The following is a 14,959-nucleotide window of genomic DNA, read 5'->3' as shown; positions in this document are numbered from 1 at the left end:
CTGTGTGACGTGGATTGCAACGTTTAGAGGGCTGTGCAGCTAAGGTGAGGAAGACGGGAATGATGTGGTTGATGATTGCATGGAATGCATTGCAAACTTGGGTTACGTTGCTTGATTTCATTCTACACCTTGAAATTCAGAAGCAAGTGAGGCACCAGGTGGAAACCAACAGCTGTCTCTGTGGAAGCGGGGACATGGCTTCCTAATCTAACCATTTGAACTCTGAAAACATTCTGCTGGATCTGAACTGCCCTGTATACCAAGGCCAATTTGTATACTTTATAAAGTGGAATGCCCAGAACTATGCAGAGTACTCCAGGTGGGGTCTAACCAGGACATTATATAGCTGTAGCGAAGCTTCGCCCCCATTATTTAACTGCCTCTGTTACGCATTCTACTGCTCGGGTAATCACATTGTATGTTGCAAATCAGCAAAATAAGGACGCATTTGATAAAAATAAAGAGTTTAAAAGCACAAATATGTGTCAGTGCAATCAGTAAATAATGAGAAATGAAATCCAGAACTTGGCAAGAATCCCAAGTGGATGTCTTGGAGTGGTTGGGGAAGGGAATCTTGTCAATGATGGCACACTGTGCATTGACACTGCAGCAGCTGCTGCACCTCTTCCAAACTTAGTTTCTTAAGTGAGAGTTTACAAAAAAGGGAATTGGATAATTGCATGAAAGGAGAGGCAAACAAAAGCAGAGCGAAGGAAGTGGGCCCAACTGGCAAGTCTTTGAAAAAAGTGGCAATGGTACGATGGCCTGAATGGCCTGGCAATGTGTTGTGCACTGCTGAGCGTCCATTGCTGGGTCAATACCTCTGCAGCCTTGCAAAATGTCACAGTGGAATTGCATTTCAATGAAACAAGACCACAAATAGATCATGACTGTATAGTTTAACAATACTTGCAGCTTCCTCAGCCCTGCAACCGTGCTGAGTTTCTGTAGTGTAGTGGTGATCACGTTTGTCTCACACGCAAAAGGTCCCCAGTTCGAAACTGGGCAGAAACATTTTCGAAACAAAGCCAAACGTCTGACCACGAAAGATGCAATCATTGACATTCCCCATTAACACAACACAATTTCTCAAAGTCCTATTTCTCTTGCACATTGTGTGCACAATGCCTTGCAATCGCTCCTCTTTCTAGTCCTGATGCTGCAGAAAGTTCCTCAAAATCTAGCACTTGCACTTCATTTGGCTCAGATTAGAATAGAAACCTGCAACACTAGCTTGCTGAGTAACAGCTGATCTAAGTCTCATTTCAGACGAGGCAAAACCACATCAGCAATTCACTTTCGCCAGCTCCACATTCGTTGAGACAGGGGCACGCCGCAATATTTTGACCCGCACTGTCCAATTACTCGCTGCTAGCAGCAAGAGGGGTCTGCTGCCTCAATCAACAGGTTACTGGCCATCTCAGGGAGGTAAAATAGCACAACCCGGGCCAAATCTCCCCAGAAACCAAGCACAGGCTCAGCAAAACGTAGGCACATGATATCCGGGCCACTAAACCTCCGAGCAGCTCGAACAGAACACCCAAGTGACTGAAACTTTCTTTGAGTTGCAATGGTGAATCTCCGGTGGAAACAAGTTTGGGGAAAATGCTCCTCCTGAACATTTCTTTTTGGGTAAAAGGGGCAAAAATCCTTTTCAATTTAACCACTGCTGCGGCAGATTCTTGGTGTCTTAAGCACCTTGAAAACGCAGCTCTTAACATGCAGCCGCAATTATGACAAAGGGTAAAGGTTCATGCAACGCAGAGGGGAAAAAGTTATTTAAGTTATGACAGTCGCTCACAGACTTATTAGCGTTTTGTTCAGTCAGTAACAGAGACAGACCTGCGTTTATTGATGCAGATTAACATAACTATTCAGCGTCACGCAGAGCTCGAAGAGTACTTTGCCTCCCTTAAAGACGGACACAGCTGATTCTGTAACTGAAGCTAAGGAAACAGGCAGACGTGCCAAATTATCACTTTGTATTGTTCTTCATTCGGCGAGTAACAGGAAAACTAACAAGGTGGCGTTGAAAATGAGATGCACTGCGGCTCCGCTCAATATCAACCCGCTCCTTCATATTGAACTGAGGAAGAATATACATGAATAAAAGCAAAATACTGTGGATGCTGGAAATCTGAAATAAAAACAAGAAATTCTGGAAATACTCAGCAGGTCTGGCAGCATCTGTGGAGAGAGAAGCAGAGTTAACATTTCGGCTCAGTGACCCTTCTTCAGAACTGGCAAATATTAGAAAAGTCAAAGGTTAGAAGCAAGTAAAGCGGGGGTGGAGCAAGAGATAACAAAGGAGAAGGTGCAGATTGGGCAAGGCCACAGAATAGCTGACCAGAAGGTCATGGAGCAAAGGCAAACAATATGTTAATGGTGTGTTGAAAGACAAAGCATTCGTACAGATAGGACTGTTAATGGACTGAAAATTGAACAGCAGCAAGTACAAACATGAAAACAAAACAGTGGGTAAGTAAACTGAACAAACTAAGATGAAATAAAATAAACATACAAAAAAATGTAAAAAATGTAAAAAAGAAAAATAACAAAAAGTGAAAGTAAAATGGGGGGCCCGTCATGATCTGAAATTATTGAACTCAATGTTCAGTCCGGCACGCTCTCGTGTGCAATGGTTAGCACCGCAGCCTCACAGCTCCAGCGACCCGGTTTCAATTCTGGGCACTGCCTGTGTGGTGTTTGCAAGTTCTCCCTGTGTCTGCGTGGGATTCCTCCGGGTGCTCCGGTTTCCTCCCACATGCCAAAGACTTGCTGGTTGATAGGTTAATTGGCCATTCCCAATTGCCCCTAGTAAAGGTAGGTGGGAGGGAAATATAGGGAAGGTGGGGATGTGGTAGGAATATGGAATTCGTGTAGGATTAGTATAAATGGGTGGTCGATGGTCGGCACAGACTCGGTGGGCCGAAGGGCCTGTTTCAGTGCTGCATCACGAAACTAAACTAATCGGTCAACGAGATGCTGTTTTTCGAGCTTGCGTTGTTGTTCACTGGAACACTGCAGCAAGCCCAGGATAAAGATGTAAGCATGAGAGCAGCGGGGAGTCTTGAAATGGCAAGCAACCAGAAGCTCAGGGTCCAGCTTGCGGACTGAGCGGACGTGTTCCGCAAAGCGATCACCCAGTCTGCGTTTGGTCTCCCCAATAAACATGAATATACATTAATTGGATTTAGGCGCCAGTATGTTGCAAAACGAGAAGAAAGAAAGGCACAAATGGCATTAACACTGACTTTACAAATGATTCACTGAAAAATTCTTTCATTTGCTGGAAAAGATGAATATTGTGCATCTGAAAATAGGCACCATGGGATTGTGTTGCATACTGACCTGTTTTCCTGTATTTGCCTGTCATCTATACAATTCAATTTGTGTTGGATATCGCTGAGAATCTCATTTCAAGATGCGGGCACAGATATTAATATAATCCTACTGAAAGTTTAATCCTGGAACAAATCCTGTGTGACGTGGATTGCAACGTTTAGAGGGCTGTGCAGCTAAGGTGAGGAAGACGGGAATGATGTGGTTGATGATTGCATGGAATGCATTGCAAACTTGGGTTACGTTGCTTGATTTCATTCTACACCTTGAAATTCAGAAGCAAGTGAGGCACCAGGTGGAAACCAACAGCTGTCTCTGTGGAAGCGGGGACATGGCTTCCTAATCTAACCATTTGAACTCTGAAAACATTCTGCTGGATCTGAACTGCCCTGTATACCAAGGCCAATTTGTATACTTTATAAAGTGGAATGCCCAGAACTATGCAGAGTACTCCAGGTGGGGTCTAACCAGGACATTATATAGCTGTAGCGAAGCTTCGCCCCCATTATTTAACTGCCTCTGTTACGCATTCTACTGCTCGGGTAATCACATTGTATGTTGCAAATCAGCAAAATAAGGACGCATTTGATAAAAATAAAGAGTTTAAAAGCACAAATATGTGTCAGTGCAATCAGTAAATAATGAGAAATGAAATCCAGAACTTGGCAAGAATCCCAAGTGGATGTCTTGGAGTGGTTGGGGAAGGGAATCTTGTCAATGATGGCACACTGTGCATTGACACTGCAGCAGCTGCTGCACCTCTTCCAAACTTAGTTTCTTAAGTGAGAGTTTACAAAAAAGGGAATTGGATAATTGCATGAAAGGAGAGGCAAACAAAAGCAGAGCGAAGGAAGTGGGCCCAAATGGCAAGTCTTTGAAAAAAGTGGCAATGGTACGATGTCCTGAATGGCCTGGCAATGTGTTGTGCACTGCTGAGCGTCCATTGCTGGGTCAATACCTCTGCAGCCTTGCAAAATGTCACAGTGGAATTGCATTTCAATGAAACAAGCACCACAAATAGAACATGACTGTATAGTTTAACAATACTTGCAGCTTCCTCAGCCCTGCAACCGTGCTGAGTTTCTGTAGTGTAGTGGTGATCACGTTTGTCTCACACGCAAAAGGTCCCCAGTTCGAAACTGGGCAGAAACATTTTCGAAACAAAGCCAAACGTCTGACCACGAAAGATGCAATCATTGACATTCCCCATTAACACAACACAATTTCTCAAAGTCCTATTTCTCTTGCACATTGTGTGCACAATGCCTTGCAATCGCTCCTCTTTCTAGTCCTGATGCTGCAGAAAGTTCCTCAAAATCTAGCACTTGCACTTCATTTGGCTCAGATTAGAATAGAAACCTGCAACACTAGCTTGCTGAGTAACAGCTGATCTAAGTCTCATTTCAGACGAGGCAAAACCACATCAGCAATTCACTTTCGCCAGCTCCACATTCGTTGAGACAGGGGCACGCCGCAATATTTTGACCCGCACTGTCCAATTACTCGCTGCTAGCAGCAAGAGGGGTCTGCTGCCTCAATCAACAGGTTACTGGCCATCTCAGGGAGGTAAAATAGCACAACCCGGGCCAAATCTCCCCAGAAACCAAGCACAGGCTCAGCAAAACGAAGGCACATGATATCCGGGCCACTAAACCTCCGAGCAGCTCGAACAGAACACCCAAGTGACTGAAACTTTCTTTGAGTTGCAATGGTGAATCTCCGGTGGAAACAAGTTTGGGGAAAATGCTCCTCCTGAACATTTCTTTTTGGGTAAAAGGGGCAAAAATCCTTTTCAATTTAACCACTGCTGCGGCAGATTCTTGGTGTCTTAAGCACCTTGAAAACGCAGCTCTTAACATGCAGCCGCAATTATGACAAAGGGTAAAGGTTCATGCAACGCAGAGGGGAAAAAGTTATTTAAGTTATGACAGTCGCTCACAGACTTATTAGCGTTTTGTTCAGTCAGTAACAGAGACAGACCTGGGTTTATTGATGCAGATTAACATAACTATTCAGCGTCACGCAGAGCTCGAAGAGTACTTTGCCTCCCTTAAAGACGGACACAGCTGATTCTGTAACTGAAGCTAAGGAAACAGGCAGACGTGCCAAATTATCACTTTGTATTGTTCTTCATTCGGCGAGTAACAGGAAAACTAACAAGGTGGCGTTGAAAATGAGATGCACTGCGGCTCCGCTCAATATCAACCCGCTCCTTCATATTGAACTGAGGAAGAATATACATGAATAAAAGCAAAATACTGTGGATGCTGGAAATCTGAAATAAAAACAAGAAATTCTGGAAATACTCAGCAGGTCTGGCAGCATCTGTGGAGAGAGAAGCAGAGTTAACATTTCGGCTCAGTGACCCTTCTTCAGAACTGGCAAATATTAGAAAAGTCAAAGGTTAGAAGCAAGTAAAGCGGGGGTGGAGCAAGAGATAACAAAGGAGAAGGTGCAGATTGGGCAAGGCCACAGAATAGCTGACCAGAAGGTCATGGAGCAAAGGCAAACAATATGTTAATGGTGTGTTGAAAGACAAAGCATTCGTACAGATAGGACTGTTAATGGACTGAAAATTGAACAGCAGCAAGTACAAACATGAAAACAAAACAGTGGGTAAGTAAACTGAACAAACTAAGATGAAATAAAATAAACATACAAAAAAATGTAAAAAATGTAAAAAAGAAAAATAACAAAAAGTGAAAGTAAAATGGGGGGCCCGTCATGATCTGAAATTATTGAACTCAATGTTCAGTCCGGCACGCTCTCGTGTGCAATGGTTAGCACCGCAGCCTCACAGCTCCAGCGACCCGGTTTCAATTCTGGGCACTGCCTGTGTGGTGTTTGCAAGTTCTCCCTGTGTCTGCGTGGGATTCCTCCGGGTGCTCCGGTTTCCTCCCACATGCCAAAGACTTGCTGGTTGATAGGTTAATTGGCCATTCCCAATTGCCCCTAGTAAAGGTCGGTGGGAGGGAAATATAGGGAAGGTGGGGATGTGGTAGGAATATGGAATTCGTGTAGGATTAGTATAAATGGGTGGTCGATGGTCGGCACAGACTCGGTGGGCCGAAGGGCCTGTTTCAGTGCTGCATCACGAAACTAAACTAATCGGTCAACGAGATGCTGTTTTTCGAGCTTGCGTTGTTGTTCACTGGAACACTGCAGCAAGCCCAGGATAGAGATGTAAGCATGAGAGCAGCGGGGAGTCTTGAAATGGCAAGCAACCAGAAGCTCAGGGTCCTGCTTGCGGACTGAGCGGACGTGTTCCGCAAAGCGATCACCCAGTCTGCGTTTGGTCTCCCCAATAAACATGAATATACATTAATTGGATTTAGGCGCCAGTATGTTGCAAAACGAGAAGAAAGAAAGGCACAAATGGCATTAACACTGACTTTACAAATGATTCACTGAAAAATTCTTTCATTTGCTGGAAAAGATGAATATTGTGCATCTGAAAATAGGCACCATGGGATTGTGTTGCATACTGACCTGTTTTCCTGTATTTGCCTGTCATCTATACAATTCAATTTGTGTTGGATATCGCTGAGAATCTCATTTCAAGATGCGGGCACAGATATTAATATAATCCTACTGAAAGTTTAATCCTGGAACAAATCCTGTGTGACGTGGATTGCAACGTTTAGAGGGCTGTGCAGCTAAGGTGAGGAAGACGGGAATGATGTGGTTGATGATTGCATGGAATGCATTGCAAACTTGGGTTACGTTGCTTGATTTCATTCTACACCTTGAAATTCAGAAGCAAGTGAGGCACCAGGTGGAAACCAACAGCTGTCTCTGTGGAAGCGGGGACATGGCTTCCTAATCTAACCATTTGAACTCTGAAAACATTCTGCTGGATCTGAACTGCCCTGTATACCAAGGCCAATTTGTATACTTTATAAAGTGGAATGCCCAGAACTATGCAGAGTACTCCAGGTGGGGTCTAACCAGGACATTATATAGCTGCAGCGAAGCTTCGCCCCCATTATTTAACTGCCTCTGTTACGCATTCTACTGCTCGGGTAATCACATTGTATGTTGCAAATCAGCAAAATAAGGACGCATTTGATAAAAATAAAGAGTTTAAAAGCACAAATATGTGTCAGTGCAATCAGTAAATAATGAGAAATGAAATCCAGAACTTGGCAAGAATCCCAAGTGGATGTCTTGGAGTGGTTGGGGAAGGGAATCTTGTCAATGATGGCACACTGTGCATTGACACTGCAGCAGCTGCTGCACCTCTTCCAAACTTAGTTTCTTAAGTGAGAGTTTACAAAAAAGGGAATTGGATAATTGCATGAAAGGAGAGGCAAACAAAAGCAGAGCGAAGGAAGTGGGCCCAACTGGCAAGTCTTTGAAAAAACTGGCAATGGTACGATGGCCTGAATGGCCTGGCAATGTGTTGTGCACTGCTGAGCGTCCATTTCTGGGTCAATACCTCTGCAGCCTTGCAAAATGTCACAGTGGAATTGCATTTCAATGAAACAAGCACCACAAATAGATCATGACTGTATAGTTTAACAATACTTGCAGCTTCCTCAGCCCTGCAACCGTGCTGAGTTTCTGTAGTGTAGTGGTGATCACGTTTGTCTCACACGCAAAAGGTCCCCAGTTCGAAACTGGGCAGAAACATTTTCGAAACAAAGCCAAATGTCTGACCACGAAAGATGCAATCATTGACATTCCCCATTCACACAACACAATTTCTCAAAGTCCTATTTCTCTTGCACATTGTGTGCACAATGCCTTGCAATCGCTCCTCTTTCTAGTCCTGATGCTGCAGAAAGTTCCTCAAAACCTAGCACTTGCACTTCATTTGGCTCAGATTAGAATAGAAACCTGCAACACTAGCTTGCTGAGTAACAGCTGATCTAAGTCTCATTTCAGAAGAGGCAAAACCACATCAGCAATTCACTTTCGCCAGCTCCACATTCGTTGAGACAGGGGCACGCCGCAATATTTTGACCCGCACTGTCCAATTACTCGCTGCTAGCAGCAAGAGGGGTCTGCTGCATCAATCAACAGGTTCCTGGCCATCTCAGGGAGGTAAAATAGCACAACCCGGGCCAAATCTCCCCAGAAACTAAGCACAGGCTCAGCAAAACGTAGGCACATGATATCCGGGCCACTAAACCTACGAGCAGCTCGAACAGAACACCCAAGTGACTGAAACTTTCTTTGAGTTGCAATGATGAATCTCCGGTGGAACAAGTTTGAGGAAAATGCTCCTCCTGAACATTTCTTTTTGGGTAAAAGGGGCAAAAATCCTTTTCAATTTAACCACTGCTGCGGCAGATTCTTGGTGTCTTAAGCACCTTGAGAACGCAGCTCTAAACATGCAGCCGCAATTATGACAAGGGGTAAAGGTTCATGACACGCAGAGGGGAAAAAGTTATTTAAGTTATGACATTCGCTCACAGACCTATTAGCGTTTTGTTCAGTCAGTAACAGAGACATACCTGGGTTTATTGATGCAGATTAACATAACTATTCAGCGTCACGCAGAGCCGCGAAGAGTACTTTGCCTCCCTTAAAGACGGACACAGCTGATTCTGTAACTGAAGCTAAGTAAACAGGCAGACGTGCCAAATTATCACTTTGTATTGTTCTTCATTTGGCGACTAACAGGAAAACTAACAAGGTGGCGTTGAAAATGAGATGCACTGCGGCTCCGCTCAATATCAACCCGCTCCTTCATATTGAACTGAGGAAGAATATACATGAATAAAAGCAAAATACTGTCGATGCTGGAAATCTGAAATAAAAGCAAGAAATTCTGGAATTACTCAGCAGGTCTGGCAGCATCTGTGGAGAGAGAAGCAGAGTTAACATTTCGGCTCAGTGACCCTTCCTCAGAACTGGCAAATATTAGAAAAGTCAAAGGTTAGAAGCAAGTAAAGCGGGGGTGGAGCAAGAGATAACAAAGGAGAAGGTGTAGAGTGGGCAAGGCCACAGAATAGCTGACCAGAAGGTCATGGAGCAAAGGCAAACAATATGTTAATGGTGTGTTGAAAGACAAAGCATTAGTACAGATAGGACTGTTAACGGACTGAAAATTGAACAGCAGCAAGTACAAACATGAAAACAAAACAGTGGGTAAGTAAACTGAACAAACTAAGATGAAATAAAATAAACATACAAAAAATGCAAAAAATGTAAAAAAGAAAAATAACAAAAAGTGAAAGTAAAATGGGGGGCCGTCACGAACTGAAATTATTGAACTCACTATTCAGTCCGGCACGCTCTCGTGTGCAATGGTTAGCACCGCAGCCTCACAGCTCCAGCGACCCGGTTTCAATTCTGGGCACTGCCTGTGTGGTGTTTGCAAGTTCTCCCTGTGTCTGCGTGGGATTCCTCCGGGTGCTCCGGTTTCCTCCCACATGCCAAAGACTTGCTGGTTGATAGGTTAATTGGCCATTCCCAATTGCCCCTAGTAAAGGTAGGTGATAGGGAAATATAGGGAAGGTGGGGATGTGGTAGGAATATGGAATTCGTGTAGGATTAGTATAAATGGGTGGTCGATGGTCGGCACAGACTCGGTGGGCCGAAGGGCCTGTTTCAGTGCTGCATCACGAAACTAAACTAATCGGTCAACGAGATGCTGTTTTTCGAGCTTGCGTTGTTGTTCACTGGAACACTGCAGCAAGCCCAGGATAGAGATGTGAGCATGAGAGCAGCGGGGAGTCTTGAAATGGCAAGCAACCAGAAGCTCAGGGTCCAGCTTGCGGACTGAGCGGACGTGTTCCGCAAAGCGATCACCCAGTCTGCGTTTGGTCTCCCCAATAAACATGAATATACATTAATTGGATTTAGGCGCCAGTATGTTGCAAAACGAGAAGAAAGAAAGGCACAAATGGCATTAACACTGACTTTACAAATGATTCACTGAAAAATTCTTTCATTTGCTGGAAAAGATGAATATTGTGCATCTGAAAATAGGCACCATGAGATTGTGTTGCATACTGACCTGTTTTCCTGTATTTGCCTGTCATCTATACAATTCAATTTGTGTTGGATATCGCTGAGAATCTCATTTCAAGATGCGGGCACAGATATTAATATAATCCTACTGAAAGTTTAATCCTGGAACAAATCCTGTGTGACGTGGATTGCAACGTTTAGAGGGCTGTGCAGCAAAGGTGAGGAAGACGGGAATGATGTGGTTGATGATTGCATGGAATGCATTGCAAACTTGGGTTACGTTGCTTGATTTCATTCTACACCTTGAAATTCAGAAGCAAGTGAGGCACCAGGTGGAAACCAACAGCTGTCTCTGTGGAAGCGGGGACATGGCTTCCTAATCTAACCATTTGAACTCTGAAAACATTCTGCTGGATCTGAACTGCCCTGTATACCAAGGCCAATTTGTATACTTTATAAAGTGGAATGCACAGAACTATGCAGAGTACTCCAGGTGGGGTCTAACCAGGACATTATATAGCTGTAGCGAAGCTTCGCCCCCATTATTTAACTGCCTCTGTTACGCATTCTACTGCTCGGGTAATCACATTGTATGTTGCAAATCAGCAAAATAAGGACGCATTTGATAAAAATAAAGAGTTTAAAAGCACAAATATGTGTCAGTGCAATCAGTAAATAATGAGAAATGAAATCCAGAACTTGGCAAGAATCCCAAGTGGATGTCTTGGAGTGGTTGGGGAAGGGAATCTTGTCAATGATGGCACACTGTGCATTGACACTGCAGCAGCTGCTGCACCTCTTCCAAACTTAGTTTCTTAAGTGAGAGTTTACAAAAAAGGGAATTGGATAATTGCATGAAAGGAGAGGCAAACAAAAGCAGAGCGAAGGAAGTGGGCCCAACTGGCAAGTCTTTGAAAAAAGTGGCAATGGTACGATGGCCTGAATGGCCTGGCAATGTGTTGTGCACTGCTGAGCGTCCATTGCTGGGTCAATACCTCTGCAGCCTTGCAAAATGTCACAGTGGAATTGCATTTCAATGAAACAAGCACCACAAATAGATCATGACTGTATAGTTTAACAATACTTGCAGCTTCCTCAGCCCTGCAACCGTGCTGAGTTTCTGTAGTGTAGTGGTGATCACGTTTGTCTCACACACAAAAGGTCCCCAGTTCGAAACTGGGCAGAAACATTTTCGAAACAAAGCCAAACGTCTGACCACGAAAGATGCAATCATTGACATTCCCCATTAACACAACACAATTTCTCAAAGTCCTATTTCTCTTGCACATTGTGTGCACAATGCCTTGCAATCGCTCCTCTTTCTAGTCCTGATGCTGCAGAAAGTTCCTCAAAACCTAGCACTTGCACTTCATTTGGCTCAGATTAGAATAGAAACCTGCAACACTAGCTTGCTGAGTAACAGCTGATCTAAGTCTCATTTCAGACGAGGCAAAACCACATCAGCAATTCACTTTCGCCAGCTCCACATTCGTTGAGACAGGGGCACGCCGCAATATTTTGACCCGCACTGTCCAATTACTCGCTGCTAGCAGCAAGAGGGGTCTGCTGCCTCAATCAACAGGTTACTGGCCATCTCAGGGAGGTAAAATAGCACAACCCGGGCCAAATCTCCCCAGAAACCAAGCACAGGCTCAGCAAAACGTAGGCACATGATATCCGGGCCACTAAACCTCCGAGCAGCTCGAACAGAACACCCAAGTGACTGAAACTTTCTTTGAGTTGCAATGATGAATCTCCGGTGGAAACAAGTTTGGGGAAAATGCTCCTCCTGAACATTTCTTTTTGGGTAAAAGGGGCAAAAATCCTTTTCAATTTAACCACTGCTGCGGCAGATTCTTGGTGTCTTAAGCACCTTGAAAACGCAGCTCTGAACATGCAGCCGCAATTATGACAAGGGGTAAAGGTTCATGACACGCAGAGGGGAAAAAGTTATTTAAGTTATGACAGTCGCTCACAGACTTATTAGCGTTTTGTTCAGTCAGTAACAGAGACATACCTGGGTTTATTGATGCAGATTAACATAACTATTCAGCGTCACGCAGAGCTCGAAGAGTACTTTGCCTCCCTTAAAGACGGACACAGCTGATTCTGTAACTGAAGCTAAGGAAACAGGCAGACGTGCCAAATTATCACTTTGTATTGTTCTTCATTCGGCGAGTAACAGGAAAACTAACAAGGTGGCGTTGAAAATGAGATGCACTGCGGCTCCGCTCAATATCAACCCGCTCCTTCATATTGAACTGAGGAAGAATATACATGAATAAAAGCAAAATACTGTGGATGCTGGAAATCTGAAATAAAAACAAGAAATTCTGGAAATACTCAGCAGGTCTGGCAGCATCTGTGGAGAGAGAAGCAGAGTTAACATTTCGGCTCAGTGACCCTTCTTCAGAACTGGCAAATATTAGAAAAGTCAAAGGTTAGAAGCAAGTAAAGCGGGGGTGGAGCAAGAGATAACAAAGGAGAAGGTGCAGATTGGGCAAGGCCACAGAATAGCTGACCAGAAGGTCATGGAGCAAAGGCAAACAATATGTTAATGGTGTGTTGAAAGACAAAGCATTCGTACAGATAGGACTGTTAATGGACTGAAAATTGAACAGCAGCAAGTACAAACATGAAAACAAAACAGTGGGTAAGTAAACTGAACAAACTAAGATGAAATAAAATAAACATACAAAAAAATGTAAAAAATGTAAAAAAGAAAAATAACAAAAAGTGAAAGTAAAATGGGGGGCCCGTCATGATCTGAAATTATTGAACTCAATGTTCAGTCCGGCACGCTCTCGTGTGCAATGGTTAGCACCGCAGCCTCACAGCTCCAGCGACCCGGTTTCAATTCTGGGCACTGCCTGTGTGGTGTTTGCAAGTTCTCCCTGTGTCTGCGTGGGATTCCTCCGGGTGCTCCGGTTTCCTCCCACATGCCAAAGACTTGCTGGTTGATAGGTTAATTGGCCATTCCCAATTGCCCCTAGTAAAGGTAGGTGGGAGGGAAATATAGGGAAGGTGGGGATGTGGTAGGAATATGGAATTCGTGTAGGATTAGTATAAATGGGTGGTCGATGGTCGGCACAGACTCGGTGGGCCGAAGGGCCTGTTTCAGTGCTGCATCACGAAACTAAACTAATCGGTCAACGAGATGCTGTTTTTCGAGCTTGCGTTGTTGTTCACTGGAACACTGCAGCAAGCCCAGGATAGAGATGTAAGCATGAGAGCAGCGGGGAGTCTTAAAATGGCAAGCAACCAGAAGCTCAGGGTCCTGCTTGCGGACTGAGCGGACGTGTTCCACAAAGCGATCACCCAGTCTGCGTTTGGTCTCCCCAATAAACATGAATATACATTAATTGGATTTAGGCGCCAGTATGTTGCAAAACGAGAAGAAAGAAAGGCACAAATGGCATTAACACTGACTTTACAAATGATTCACTGAAAAATTCTTTCATTTGCTGGAAAAGATGAATATTGTGCATCTGAAAATAGGCACCATGGGATTGTGTTGCATACTGACCTGTTTTCCTGTATTTGCCTGTCATCTATACAATTCAATTTGTGTTGGATATCGCTGAGAATCTCATTTCAAGATGCGGGCACAGATATTAATATAATCCTACTGAAAGTTTAATCCTGGAACAAATCCTGTGTTACATGGATTGCAACGTTTAGAGGGCTGTGCAGCGAAGGTGAGGAAGACGGGAATGATGTGGTTGATGATTGCATGGAATGCATTGCAAACTTGGGTTACGTTGCTTGATTTCATTCTACACCTTGAAATTCAGAAGCAAGTGAGGCACCAGGTGGAAACCAACAGCTGTCTCTGTGGAAGCGGGGACATGGCTTCCTAATCTAACCATTTGAACTCTGAAAACATTCTGCTGGATCTGAACTGCCCTGTATACCAAGGCCAATTTGTATACTTTATAAAGTGGAATGCCCAGAACTATGCAGAGTACTCCAGGTGGGGTCTAACCAGGACATTATATAGCTGCAGCGAAGCTTCGCCCCCATTATTTAACTGCCTCTGTTACGCATTCTACTGCTCGGGTAATCACATTGTATGTTGCAAATCAGCAAAATAAGGACGCATTTGATAAAAATAAAGAGTTTAAAAGCACAAATATGTGTCAGTGCAATCAGTAAATAATGAGAAATGAAATCCAGAACTTGGCAAGAATCCCAAGTGGATGTCTTGGAGTGGTTGGGGAAGGGAATCTTGTCAATGATGGCACACTGTGCATTGACACTGCAGCAGCTGCTGCACCTCTTCCAAACTTAGTTTCTTAAGTGAGAGTTTACAAAAAAGGGAATTGGATAATTGCATGAAAGGAGAGGCAAACAAAAGCAGAGCGAAGGAAGTGGGCCCAACTGGCAAGTCTTTGAAAAAACTGGCAATGGTACGATGGCCTGAATGGCCTGGCAATGTGTTGTGCACTGCTGAGCGTCCATTGCTGGGTCAATACCTCTGCAGCCTTGCAAAATGTCACAGTGGAATTGCATTTCAATTAAACAAGCACCACAAATAGATCATGACTGTATAGTTTAACAATACTTGCAGCTTCCTCAGCCCTGCAACCGTGCTGAGTTTCTGTAGTGTAGTGGTGATCACGTTTGTCTCACACGCAAAAGGTTCCCAGCTCGAAACTGGGCGGAAACATTTTCGAAACAAACCCAAACGTCTGAC

General features: G+C 44.1%; 5 non-coding genes across 5 annotated transcripts; all 5 read left to right on the top strand.

The window, feature by feature from the left end:
• Positions 1–941: 941 nt before the first annotated feature.
• Positions 942–1,014, top strand: trnav-cac (transfer RNA valine (anticodon CAC)). The gene has a single exon. It is a non-coding gene; the product is annotated as a tRNA-Val (tRNA).
• A 3,407-nt stretch (positions 1,015–4,421) lies between these two features.
• trnav-cac (transfer RNA valine (anticodon CAC)) lies at positions 4,422–4,494 on the top strand. Its single transcript has one exon. It is a non-coding gene; the product is annotated as a tRNA-Val (tRNA).
• A 3,407-nt stretch (positions 4,495–7,901) lies between these two features.
• On the top strand, positions 7,902–7,974 carry trnav-cac (transfer RNA valine (anticodon CAC)). Its single transcript has one exon. It is a non-coding gene; the product is annotated as a tRNA-Val (tRNA).
• Positions 7,975–11,379: 3,405 nt separating this feature from the next.
• Positions 11,380–11,452, top strand: trnav-cac (transfer RNA valine (anticodon CAC)). Its single transcript has one exon. It is a non-coding gene; the product is annotated as a tRNA-Val (tRNA).
• Positions 11,453–14,859: 3,407 nt separating this feature from the next.
• Positions 14,860–14,932, top strand: trnav-cac (transfer RNA valine (anticodon CAC)). Its single transcript has one exon. It is a non-coding gene; the product is annotated as a tRNA-Val (tRNA).
• Positions 14,933–14,959: the final 27 nt, after the last annotated feature.

This window comes from Heterodontus francisci, chromosome 22, assembly GCF_036365525.1.
Source record: "Heterodontus francisci isolate sHetFra1 chromosome 22, sHetFra1.hap1, whole genome shotgun sequence".
In the NCBI taxonomy this organism is placed as follows: Eukaryota; Metazoa; Chordata; class Chondrichthyes; order Heterodontiformes; family Heterodontidae; genus Heterodontus; species Heterodontus francisci.
This window is presented reverse-complemented; position numbering and strand designations above follow the sequence as displayed.